This window comes from Dryobates pubescens, chromosome 11, assembly GCF_014839835.1.
Source record: "Dryobates pubescens isolate bDryPub1 chromosome 11, bDryPub1.pri, whole genome shotgun sequence".
NCBI classification, from domain to species: Eukaryota; Metazoa; Chordata; class Aves; order Piciformes; family Picidae; genus Dryobates; species Dryobates pubescens.
Window position 1 is genome coordinate 34,969,288 of NC_071622.1, and position 13,474 is coordinate 34,982,761.

General features: G+C 48.3%; 1 protein-coding gene across 2 annotated transcripts in view; it reads left to right on the plus strand.

Moving 5' to 3' along the window:
• Positions 1 to 13,474, plus strand: part of PLPPR5 (phospholipid phosphatase related 5) — a 76,118-nt gene that overhangs the window by 40,233 nt on the left and 22,411 nt on the right. The gene's annotated exons all lie outside the window — the stretch shown is intronic.

The following is a 13,474-nucleotide window of genomic DNA, read 5'->3' on the forward strand; positions in this document are numbered from 1 at the left end:
GCCTTTTTGTGTCACTGTGGTGGAGAGGGCAACTGGCTCACACCATTTGTGTGGGGAGGAGGGAGGAATGGACCTCATCAATGTTTATGAAGATGTGCAGGGTGAGTCACACAGTATCACTAAGGTTGGAAGAGACCTCAAAGATCACCGAGTCCAACCTGTCACCACAGACCTCATGACTAGACCAAGTGCCACGTCCAATCCCCTCTTGAACACCTCCAGGGATGGTGACTCCACCACCTCCCTGGGCAGCACATTCCAATGACGAATGACTCTCTCGGTGAAGAACTTTCTCCTCACCTCCAGCCTAAACTTGCCCTGGCACAGCTTGAGACTGTGTCCCCTTGTTCTGGTGCTGGTTGCCTGGGAGAAGAAACCAACCCCTTCTTGGCTACAACCACCTTTCAGGTAGTTGTAGAGGACAATGAGGTCACCCCTGAGCCTTCTCTTCTCCAGTCTAAACAGCCCCAGCTCCCTCAGCCTCTCCTCACAGGGCTGTGCTCCAGACCCCTCCCCAGCTTTGTTGCCCTTCTCTGGACACATTCAAGTGTCTCAATGTCCTTCCTAAACTGAGGGGCCCAGAACTGGACACAGCACTCAAGGTGTGGCCTCACCAGTGCAGAGTACAGGGGCACAATGACTTCCCTGCTCCTGCTGGCCACACTATTCCTAATGCATGCCAGGATGCCATTGGCCTTCTTGGCCACCTGGGCACACTGCTGGCTCATGTTTAGGCAGCTGTCATTCAGCACCCCCAGGTCCCTCTCCGTTTGGCAGCTCTCCAGCCACTCTGACCCCAGCCTGTAGCACTGCCTGGGGTGGTTGTGGCCAAAGTGCAGCACCTGGCACTTGGACTTACATAGAATAGAATACATAGAATAAACCAGGTTGGAAGAGACCTTCAAGATCATCGCGTCCAACCCATCAACCAATCCAACACCGCCCAAGCAACTAACCCACAGCACCAAGTACCCCGTCAAGTCTTCTCCTAAAAACCTCCAGTGATGGCGACTCCACCACCTCCCCAGGCAGCCCATTCCAATGTGCAATCACTCTTTCTGTATAGAACTTTTTTCTAACATCCAGCCTGAATCTCCCCTGGCGCAGCCTGAGACTGTGTCCTCTTGTTCTGGTATTGCTTGCCTGGGAGAAGAGACCAACATCCATCTGTCTACAACCTCCCTTCAGGTAGTTGTAGAGAGTAATAAGGTCACCCCTGAGTCTCCTCTTCTCCAGGCTAAGCAACCCCAGCTCCCTCAGCCTCTCCTCGTAGGGCTTATGTTCCAAACCCCTCACCAACTTTGTTGCTCTTCTCTGGACTCGTTCCAGCAAGTCAACCTCCTTCCTAAACTGAGGGGCCCAGAACTGGACACAGTACTCGAGGTGCGGCCTAACCAGTGCAGTGTACAGGGGCAGAATGACCTCCCTGCTCCTGCTGGCCACACTGTTCCTGATGCAGGCCAGGATGCCATTGGCCCTCTTAGCTGCCTGGGCACACTGCAGGCTCATGTTCAGTCTACCATCGACCAGCACCCCCAGGTCCCTCTCAGCCTGACTGCTCTCCAGCCACTCTGACCCCAGCCTGTAGCTCTGCATGGGGTTGCTGTGGCCAATGTGCAGAACCCGGCACTTGGATGTGTTAAATCTCATGCCGTTGGACTCTGCCCATCTGCCCAGCCTGTCGAGGTCCCTCTGCAGAGCCTCTCTACCCTCCAGCAGATCAACTCCTGCGCCCAGCTTGGTGTCGTCAGCAAATTTACTGATGATGGACTCGATGCCCTCGTCCAGATCATCAATAAAGATGTTAAAGAGCAAGGGGCCCAGTACTGATCCCTGGGGCACACCACTGGTGACTGGCTGCCAGCTGGATGTGGCACCATTCACTACCACTCTCTGGGCTCGTTAAATGCCATCCCATTGGACTCTGCCCATCTGTCCAGTTGGTCAAGGTCCCTCTGCAGAGCCTTTCTACCCTCTAACTGACCAACATCTGGCTCTGCTGGGTGGTGCCCAATGACAGCACAAGGGGCAGTGGTAGAAGTTGAAGCATAGGAAGTTTCATGTAAATATGAAGGAAAATGTTTTCCTTGTGAGGGTGACAGAACACTGGAAGAGGCTGCCCAGGGGGGTTGTGGAGTCTCCCTCTCTGGAGGTATTCAAAGCTCACTTGGATGTGTTCGTGTGTAATTTGGTGTAGGTGCTCCTGCTCTGGCAGGGGTGTTGGGCTGGATGAGCTTTTGAGGTCCTTTCCAGCCCCTGAAATTCTGTGATTATCTGATCTGAGGCAAATATTGTCTGATTTTTATGTGTGTAAAAACCTTCTGTGACTTGCTGTGGGGTCGTCATGAACGTAGTTCATTGGACTTAATTCTGGTAATTACAGATGTGGTTGTTAGAGCCTTGAAAGTTTAAGGCCATGCTGAAAGAAGCTGAGTTGTCCAAGAATCACACAATCATTGAGGCTGGAAAAGACCTCCAAGATCACCAAGTCCAGCCTGTGACCTAGCACCACCACAGCAGCTAAACCAGGCCACTAAGTGCCACATCCAAGCTTTTCTTAAAGACCTCCAGTGATGGCAACTCCACCACCTCCCTGGGCAGTCCATCCCAGTGCCTAATCAGCCTTTCTGTCAGGAACTGCTTCCTAATATCCAACCTAAACCTCCCCTGGCACAGCTTCAGGCCATGCCCTCTTGTCCTGTCCCAGGTTGCCTGGGAGAAGAGCCTGACCCCCACCTGACTACAACTTCCTTTCAGGTAGTTGTAGAGAGTGATAAGGACCCCCCTGAGTCTTCTCCAGGCTGAACACCCACAACTCCCTCAGCCTTTCCTTCCAATGATAACCAGGTTCTCAGTTTACTTTTTCCTTGTTTCCAGAGAATATGGGAAGAGGCTTTGCTGGATGGTGAAGAATAAGGGCAGGGATGTCTGTGACTAGTAGAGAGTCTTTTCCATGTTTTAATACAGTATAGATCAGTAGAATTGCAGACAGCTGTATTCTTCAGTGGAATGAAACAGAAGCATGGGCATGTGTGTCTGATATCTGCAGCTTTCCCAGCATCTGTGCATGGTTTTAGCTACCAGAATTGGTATTTTTAAGTATCTCAGTGCTTGTGCAAATTCAGTTTGTCTCTTGCTCTGCAATGAGGTAAGCTACAGCTCTTATTCCTCTCTCATACAGGGAGCAATGAGCTGGTGTTGCCTGCCTGGTATCAGAGCTGTTCTGGAAGCTATTGAGAAGTGCAAGGGAACAGGCAAGAGTAGCAGAGTGACTAATGAATCTCATTCAAGCAACTCTGTGCAGTTAGGCTTAGTTTGAAATGCACATTGTTCAAGCCTTTAGCAGAAGTACATCTTGTTCTTAGTAAAGCTGTCCCCAGTACGTGTCTATGGCAGTCTCTTACCTGATCTGTGCTGGTAATCACACACCCTCGCCTTTGCAGCTCTGGGCTGCCCTCAGAGTGTCTATGGGGAACCAGGAAGCCTGGTCTAGTTGGGGATGTCCCTGTGACTGCAGGGAGGTTGGACTGGATGACCTTTGGAGGTCTTTTCCAGCCTGGACCATTCCATGATTCTCCGATACTATGGGGCTGTCTCTGTGGTCACTGCAGAAGTCATCCCTTAAATTCCTTCAGTATCTGCCTGGCTGTAGGTGTGAGTGCACTTGTGTACATCTATACACATGTACTGCTTTTGAGCAAACATTTAATGAGCTGTCTTCCAATTCCTGCTTGATTTGGAAGGTGATACTTAGAATTGTTAGTGTTGGAAGGGACCTCAAGGATCATCTGGTTCCAACCCCCCTGCCATGGGCAGGAGCATTTCACACTACATCAGGTTGCTCACAGCCACATCCAGCCTGGCCTTAAAAACCTCCAGGGATGAGGCTTCCACCATCTCCCTGGGCAACCTGTTCCAGTGTCTCACCACCCTCATGGGGAAGAACTTCTTCCTAACATCCAAGCTGAATCTACCCATTTCTAGGTTTGTTCCATTCCCCCCAGTCCTATCACTCCCATACACCCTAAAAAGTCCCTCCCCAGCTTTCTTGTAGCCCCCTTCATATGCTGGAAGGCCACAAGAAGGTCTCCTTGGAGCCTTGTCTTCTCCAGACTGAACAACTCCAACTCCCTCAGTCTGTGCTCATAGGAGAAGTGCATCCATTAGAGGGCTGCAGCCCTCTAACCATCATAGCTGCCCACATGGCAAAGAGCTCAACCCCATGCCACAGACAGCATACCCAACTCCAGGCTTCTGGAGATGGTTTTAGACCCAGTTGCTTGAAATCTGCAGCACTGACAGTAATGTTTACCAGAAGTTCCTTCTAAGTGGTGTCTGCTTAGGAGTTGTGGATCACCAGTTAGTGCAGGCAAGTGTTGTCTGCAATGAGAGATGAGCAATGAAATCCTATTCTCACTTGAGGCAAGTGTAGGACTCCTCTAATAGTATTGTCTTTATTTGGAGAGAGATCCAAGGCTTTGCTTCACCGAAACATACCTCTAAGTTTGGCACCAGCTATTTTAGAGAATATTCAGCATTCTTCATTTTAATTGCTCCTATTTTCCTCATCCCTCTCTAAAGTTGGATTTCCACTGTTGCCATGAGTCACAGTAACTAAAGGAAACCAACTGTTCAGCTACTGCAAAGCAGGAAGGAAAATAGTATTAACACAGTTCAAAACCATAAAAGTAGACACCAGTCAAGTCTAATACCTGCTGTCAGTGGCTTTTGACCTGACTGCTTCATGCAAACCTTATGTTGTCTGTGGTCATTGTGCACTTAAGATCAACAATTAAAATTGTTGTGCTGTTTCATGACTGTTATCTTTCACTAGCTGCAGAAGTTAATATCTCCTGTGTCAGTACTGCATCACTTCTTCATGTATGGCACTTGTTTAACTAAAGCACTATAAACTGCTCTCAGGATTCCTGAATAGGCTGCCTGATCAAGTGAACTGCTGTGATCTACCAGCTGAGTTAGAATCATAGAATGGGCCAGGCCAGAAGGGACTTCCAAAGGTCATCCAGTCCAACCTCCGTGCAGTCAGCAGGGACATCCCCAACTAGATCAGGCTGCCCAGGGCTTCATCGAGCCTCACCTTGATTAACTCTGGGGATGGGCCTCAACCACCTCCCTGGGCAACCTGTTCCAGTATTCCACCACCCTCACAGTAAAGAATTTTTTCCTCACATCCAATCTCAGTCTGCTCTGCTCTAGTTTGAAGCCATGGCTCCTCATCCTGTCACTGCAGGCCTTTGCAAACAGTCTCTCTGTAGCCTTCTTGTAGCCCCCTTTAGGTACTGGAGCCTACAAATTTAGGTTCTTTGTAGCTTGCAAATTTAGGTCCATGATTAATATTGAGTCTCTCTTTATTTTATAGTCTTGTTGCTTGCTAAAGCAGATAAAAAATGCTGCTTATTGCACACCAGGGAAAGAAATGCAATGTTTCAATACTTGGGGTCGTGTCCTTCCACTGTCATGGTGTTTATCAGGATAGTTGGCCCGAGATAATGTTCTCATCACTACTCACTGGAGCAGAAGATTTAAACAGTAGCTTAGTCTTTGCATGAGCTGTGTACAACAGTTATTGAGAGCATGGACATAAATGCCTCCATGTATTACTCAGCTAGGATTTCATGAGCACAGAATCTCTGATACAAAATGTGCTTTCTTTTTGGTTAACAGAAGTATGTGGGGGAGAGGGGCTGGGGGGGAGGAGATTGCTGGAGAATCTTCCCTGGGCATTTCAGCCAGCTGTGCACCAAACAAAACCAGCTTAAAGACATAAACTGAAAATTAGCTGACCCAGAGTCCTGGCTTTCTGAGAGGGAGAAGTAAACAGCATCAGATTTAGAATCATAGAATTGTCAGGGTTGGAAGGGACCTCAAGGATCATCTAGTTCCAACCCCCTGCCACAGTCAGGGACTCCTCACACTACAGCAGGCTGCTCACAGCCACATCCAGCCTGGCCTTCAAAAACTCCAGGGTTGAGGCTTCCACCACATCCCTGGGCAACCTGTTCCAGTGTCTCACCACCCTCATGCTGAAAAACTTCTTCCTAACATCCAATCTGAATCTACCCATTTCTAGTTTTGCTCCATTCCCCCCAGTCCTATCACTCCCTGACACCCTAAAAAGTCCCTCCCCAGCTTTCTTGTAGCCCCCTTCAGATACTGGAAGGCCACAAGAAGATCTCTTCAGAGCCTTCTTTTCTCCAGACTGAGCAACCCCAACTCTCTAAGTCTGTCCTCATAGGAGAGGAGCTCCAGCCCTCTGGTCATCCTCACAGCCCTTCTCTGGACATGTTCCAGCACCTCCAGATTCTTCTTGTAATAGGGGCTCCAGAACTGGATGCAGCACTCCAGGTGGGGGTCTCACCAGATTGGACTTGTGAGATTTCCTTGATTAACACATTGAAAAACAACACCCAAAGCCTGTGCTGGAGGTAGTCATTCCTCTAGCTTCTTCCAAGTCCTTATCACCTAACATCTGTGTGCATTGTCTTGTTAACAACAGCTTCTTTTCTTCATCTAACTTCTTGAGTTTTCCTTTTTTTCTTTTTTTCCCCTCCCCTCTTTGGAGAGTGGGTGGCTGCTATGGTAACTCTGAATTTTCCTCCTGCTGAGCCTTCAGTCCTTTTCAAACGATGTGTTGCTAATATTTAGACCTCTCTGTAGTGCTTGCTCTGTTGCTTTTTCTCTCAGTACCTATAAAGAAAAACTTAGCAATGCAAATCCTGAATAGAAGCACTGTGCTTAGGAGTTCATCTTTACCTGCTCCAAACACAGACACATTCAGTGGTGCATTACCTGGCACCTTCAGTCTTTAAGGCTTTTCCCCCCAGTATACAAAAATCTTCAAAATTAACTCCTGTAAATCTATCCCAAAATCTCTAACCAAGCTGGCTGCTACCTGGATTTCTCCTGAGGTGTTTACTCAGCTTGTCCTTCATATTTTGCTTGATTTTTAGCTTAGAATCACAGAATTGTTAGTGTTGGAAGGGACCTCAAGGATCATCTAATTCCAAGACCCCCGCCATGGGCAGGGACACTTCACACTAGATCAGGTTGCTCACAGCCACATCCAGCCTGGCCTTGAAAACCTCCAGGGATGAGGTTTCCACCACCTCCCTGGGCAAACTGTGCCAGTGTCTCACCACCCTCATGGGGAACAACTTCGTCCTAAGATCCAGTCTCAATCTACCCATTTCTAGTTTTGCTCCATTCCCCCCAGTCCTATCACTCCCTGACACCCTAAAAAGTCCCTCCCCAGCTTTCTTGTAGCCTCCTTCAGGTACTGGAAGGCCACAAGAAGGTCTCCTTGGAGCCTTCTCTTCTCCAGACTGAACAGCACCAACTCACTCAGTCTGTCCTCATAGGTAAGGAGCTCCAGCCCTCTGATCATCCTCGTGGCCCTCCTCTGGACACCTTTCAGTGCCCCCAGATCCTTCTTGTAATAGAGGCTCCAGAACTGGACACAGTGCTCCAGATGGGGTCTCACCAGAGTGGAGCAGAGAGGGAGAATCACTTCTCTCATCTGGCTGGCTATGCTTCTCTTCATGCAGCCCAGAATGTGGTTGGCTTTCTGGGCTGCAATTGGATTAACAACTTGACTTGAATCTACTTTAATTTCTTTTCAGCATTGGAATTCACCCTTTCTCTGGGGTGACATCTTTCTCCTGGGTAACATCTGCTAGCATAGGTATTAAGACAAAACCCACTGCAAGTCTATGAAATAAAATGCAGTTTTATAAGCCACATTTTGTATGCAGAAGCTGGCACAGACTGCATGATTAGAGGTATCTTCTGAGGCAGCCAAGTATGCGGATACCTGACTTTTTCCCACAGCTGAGACACAGAAATAAGAAATCATGAGGTTTTGGTGTTGGGTTTTTTTTTTGGGTTGTTTTTTTTCTTTTAAGGATTCTGAAGATTTAATCCATCCATTTCCATGAATTTTGATATGAGGCTTGTGACTAACAGTTGTCCTTTGGTGCTGCAGGCCTAGAGGATTGATTATTGCATGTTATAGTTTAAGGCAAATTTTTATTCCTCTATGCAATGTTGGGGGTTTGTTGTTTTATTCTGATTGCATTGGGCAAGTGCAGTTGGCAGCCAGTCTGTCTTTCAGGGCAGTTTGTTACCACATCCATTTCAGATTTGCACTGGATTCATAATGATAGAGGAGCAGGCTTAAGGTCTTGGTAACTGACATAGCCCTGAGGTCTTCATACTGCTTGGGTTGCCTTGTACTGTGAACCCATGGCCTCAGGGAGGGCCAGCAGGTAAAGCTGACAATTGTTTTACCTCTCTGCAGAGCTGTTGATGGGCCTGTAACCATCTTTCCTGCAAGGTTCTTGCTCCTGGAGTTCTGCTGTATTGCCTTTGCCATTTAGTGTGTTTATAGGGCACTGGGAAAAGACAGCAAGGAATTCAGTGCTGGCAACATGGTCACTTCTACTCACTGTCACTTTTTGATTCAGTCACAGAATCACAGAACATGAGAGGTTGGAAGGGACCTCCAAAGAAGGATCACCCAGGGTAGTCTGCACAGGAATGCATCCAGGTGGGTTTTGAATGTGTCCAGAAAAGGATACTCCACAACCTCTGTGGGCAGCCTGCTCCAGGGCTCTGTCACACTCACTGTAAAGAAGTTTCTCCTCATGTTGAGGTGAAATCTTCTATGTTTAAGCTTGTACCTGCTCTTCCTTGTCTTACTACTGCACACCACCCAAAAGAGCTTGGCCCCCTCCACTTGACACCCACCCCTCAGGTATTAATAGACATTGATCAGATCCCCTCTCAGCCTTCTCTTCTCCAAACTTAACAGCCCCAGGGCTCTCAGTCTCTCTTCACAGGGGAGATGCACAAGTCCCCTAATCATCCTTGTGAGTCTCCCTTGGACTCTCTCCAGCAGGTCTCTGTCTCTCCTGAACTGGGGAGCCCCAAACTGGACACAGTATTGCAGGTGTGGTCTCAGCAGGGCAGAGTAAAAGGGGAGTAGAACCTCCCTAGCCCTGCTGGCCACACTTCTCTTGATGCACCCCAGAAATTCGGCGTAGACCTTAACTCACTTGTCCTTAGCCTTGAAGTGCCTGTTTGGCACTTGCTCAGTTGCCAGCTGTTGGAAGCATGACAGGCCTGTCATTGGTAGCCTTTAGGAAGTGTTCAGGCAGCAGAGGAGTAGCAGAGTGACTATGTTGAGTTGGCTTTTTTGGGCATTTTTTGCTAGGAAACTGAAGAATTGAAGGATTGGTTTGGCTACTTCTCAGGGGCAGGCTTAGGAAAGTGGAATTTCTTTTCAGTAGCTGGTGTAGCAAGTCAAAGTGTCCCTTGGAATTGATTGTACAGCAGATATCTTGGGCTTCACATGTTGGATGTATTAGTTCCAGGCTGAACAGCAAAATAACCTTGCAGTTTGATCAGGTGATTTATCCAAAGACCTCTGGATATTTCTTGTCAGTCAGTTCTTCATTATCAATTCAGATGCTCGTGGTAATGACCTCTGTAGATTGAATCAGAATTTGATTAGTCTTGAGTGTATCTTACAGTCCTTATACATTGAAGGACATCTCTTTCCTAGTTGTTTAGACTTCTAACTGTGGGGAGCTCGTGCTTGGAAACTTAATAGTAGGATCCAACATCTCTAAAGCTTTCTCTTCCTTTTGCCAGTCTTGACCCCTCTCCTTGGAAGCCAATTTTTGTCTAGGCTCATCAATACTTACTGCAAAACTGGGGGAGGCTTCAAAAGCACTAAAAAAATCTTCAGTGGGTAGTTGCAGAAAGGCCTGGATGAGCCACGAGGATGATTAGGGGAGTTGAGCACCTCCCCTGTGAAGAGAGACTGAGAGTCCTGGGGCTGTTTAGTCTGGAGAAGAGAGAAGTTGAGAGGGGATCTGATCAGTGTCTACCAATATCTGAGGGGTGGGTGTCAAGTGGAGGGGGCCAAGCTCTTTTAGGTGGTCCACAGTAATAAGACAAGGAACAACAGGTACAAGCTTGAACATAGAAGGTTTCAGCTCAACATGAGGAGAAACTTCTTTACAGTGAGGGTGACAGAGCCCTGGAGCAGGCTGCCCAGAGAGGTTGTGGAGTGTCCTTCACTGGAGACTTTCCAAAGCCACCTGGATGCATTCCTGTATGGACTACCCTGGCTGATCCTGCTTTGGCAGGGGGGTTGGGCTGGATGATCACAGGAGGTCCCTTTCAACCTCTAATGTATAGTGATACTGTGAGTTTTACTGGAAATAATGTGACCTAATAATTACTAATGAAGGAAGCTGAAGAGCTTTTAGATTGTTAAAGAAGATTCTAACTAAGCATGGAACCTTTTTACAGCCTACCTTCCACTATAGCCCACTGCTTTTTCAGCCTGTGATCTCAGAGTGCTCTTTGCTCATAGCTATGATGAATATTGGAAGTTACAGAGTCCTCCTGTGGAATGTCTGTGACATTCCTTATATAAATTGGATAGCTCAAGATTTTTTTCTTTAATGATAGCACATTAAAAAAGTAAAACCAAACATGAGGTAAGGCATATTTGGATCACTGCCTTGGATATATGCCTGTGCAGTGATTCCTTTCTCTTGCTGCTTGTCGCCTTGAGTCATTATTCTCTACCCACTAATGGACTGGTCTGTCTCTGTCGTCCCCCAGACCATCTGCTGTAGGGAGGACTGAAACAGCAAACACGGAGGGGATCTTCCTACTCGCATTCCTGGGCCCCAAGCAGATGCCAGGAGAGTTAACAGCCCCTGGCTTGGACGGGAGCACACTGCATTGGGTTAGGAACTGGCTGGAGGGCTGAGCCCAGAGAGTGGTGGTGAATGGTGCCACAGCCAGCTGGCAGCCAGTCACCAGTGGCGTCCCCCAGGGATCAGTGCTGGGCCCCATCCTCTTTAACATCTTCATTGATGATCTGGGTGAGGGCATTGAGTCCATCATCAGTAAATTTGCAGATGACACCAAGCTGGGGGCAGGAGTTGATCTGCTGGAGGGTAGAGAGGCTCTGCAGAGGGACCTGGACAGGCTGGGCAGATGGGCAGAGTCCAAGGGCATGAGATTGAACACATCCAAGTGCTGGGTTCTGCACATTGGCCACAGCAACCCCATGCAGAGCTACAGGCTGGGGTCAGAGTGGCTGGGGAGCAGGCAGGTGGAAAGGGACCTGGGGGTGCTTTTTGATGGTAGGCTGAACATGAGCCTGCAGTGTGCCCAGGCAGCCAGGAGGGCCAATGGCATCCTGGCCTGGATCAGGAACAGTGTGGCCAGCAGGAGCAGGGAGGTCATTCTGCCCCTGTACACTGCACTGGTTAGGCCACACCTTGAGTACTGTGTCCAGTTCTGGGCCCCTCAGTTTAGGAAGGATGTTGACTTGCTGGGATGTGTCCAGAGAAGGGCAACGAAGTTGGTGAGGGGTTTGGAACACAAGCCCTGTGAGGAGAGGCTGAGGGAGCTGGGGCTGCTTAGCCTGGAGAAGAGGAGACTCAGGGGTGACCTTATTACTCTCTACAACTACCTGAAGGGAGGTTGTAGACAGGCAGAGGTTGGTCTCTTCTCCCAGGCAACCAGCACCAGAACAAGAGGACACAGTTTCAAGCTGTGCTAGGGGAGGTTTAGGCTGGATGTTAGGAGGAAGTTCTACACAGACAGAGTGATTGCCCATTGGAATGGGCTGCCTGAGGACGTGGTGGAGTCACCATCACTGGAGGTGTTCAGGACGAGGCTTGACAGGATGCTTGGTTTCATGGTTTAGTTGATTAGGTGGTGTTGGATGATAGGTTGGACACGATGATCTTAAAGGTCTCTTCCAACCTGGTCTATTCTATTCTATTCTATTCTAACCTCCCTCCTGGCTGGTGCACCAGCCTGATGACTCTCTCTGCTCTGAAGCAGAACTCTGGGACCTGTTCTGTGTTTGTGTGGGTGAGCCTAAAGAGAGAGGAAAGACAACAGCTAGGGAGAGCTTTGCAGCATAGCCCAGGAGGCCACTTTGTCCTGCACTTGACATGCAATTCCTGTTTTCTCTTTTCTGTTTTGGAATGATGTAGTTTGCTCTACATTTGAGACATATTTCACGTGAGTCAGACTTGTAGCATGACAGTTTTAGAGAGCTTTCCCAGGGCAAGCTAAGTGCCAGCACTAGGATGTTTCATTGTATTGTGACCTGAGACAGTCAGGTCAGAAACCTCCCAGGTGGCTTTGTCTTTGGTAGTGTCTTTTGGCCCTTTCAAACACCTATATTCAAATCCACTTCAATTAAATTTGGATTTTTTTTCCTTTCCATTTATGAGGATGTCTGAAGGATTCACTTCTAGCATCTTGAAGACTCCAGTATAAATGGTTGTCTTTTCCTGAAAATCCACTGAATAGAAGATAACATCCACCTCCTTCTGTGGCTCTCCACCTGTGTCTGTTTGCTGGACCTGTTTGGTCAGGTCCTGCCCTTGGGTCACAACACCCCCAAGCAATGCTGCAGGCTGGGAGCAGTGTGGCTGAAAAACTGCCTGGCAGAAAGGGACCTGGGGGTGCAAATGGACAAGCAGCTGAATAGGAGCCAGCAGTGTGCCCAGGTGGCCAAGAAAGCCAAAGGCATCCTGGCTGGGATTAGAAATGCTGTGTCCAGCAGGAGCAGGGAGGGGATTGTCCCCTGGGACTCAGCTCTGGTGAGGCCACACCTCATGTTTTGTGTCCAGTTTTGGGCACCTTAATCCAAGAGAGATGTGGAGGTGCTGGAGCCAGTGCAGAGGAGGGCAAGGAAGCTGGGGAAGGGCCGGGAGAATAAATCTGATGAAGAGCGACTGAAGGCACTGGGGCTGCTGAGTTTGGAAGAGAGGAGACCGAGAGGAGACCTCATGGCTCTCTACAACTACCTGAAAGGACCTTGTGGAGAGGTTGGTGCTGGTCTCCTCTCACAGGTCATTAGTAATAGAACAAGAGGGAATGGCCTCAAGCTGTGACTGGGTAGGTTCAGACTGGACATAGGAAGAATTTTTTCCCATCAAGAGTGGTCAGGCTTTGGAATGTGCTGCCCAGGGAGGTGGTGGAGTCCCCAAGCCTGGATGTGTTTAAAGGTGGTTTGGATGTGGTGCTTGGGGCTATGGTTTAGGGGTGACCCTTGTAGAGTAGGGTTATGGGTTGGACTTGGTGACCCTGAGGGTCTTTTCCAGCCTGAATGTTTCTGTGATTCTGTATCAGCTTTGTATATTTTCAGACTAAAATCTTATTCCAGGAAAAAAAAGAAAAGCAGTAGTAGAAGTTCTTCAAGACAAGATTTCACTGATGTTGCAGGAGAATCTATAGCCTGTAAAATTAACTCCTGTATCAATCCCTGTCCTCACAAAAATATCTGCTGTTGGTCTTGCTGTTGACTAAATGATTTCTTTAAATTCCTTCTCTTCCAATTTCTGTTCTTAAAAGGGCCTGAGATGGACTTGTTCAGTAAACATATTTAGCCATGTAAGAATCATAGAAT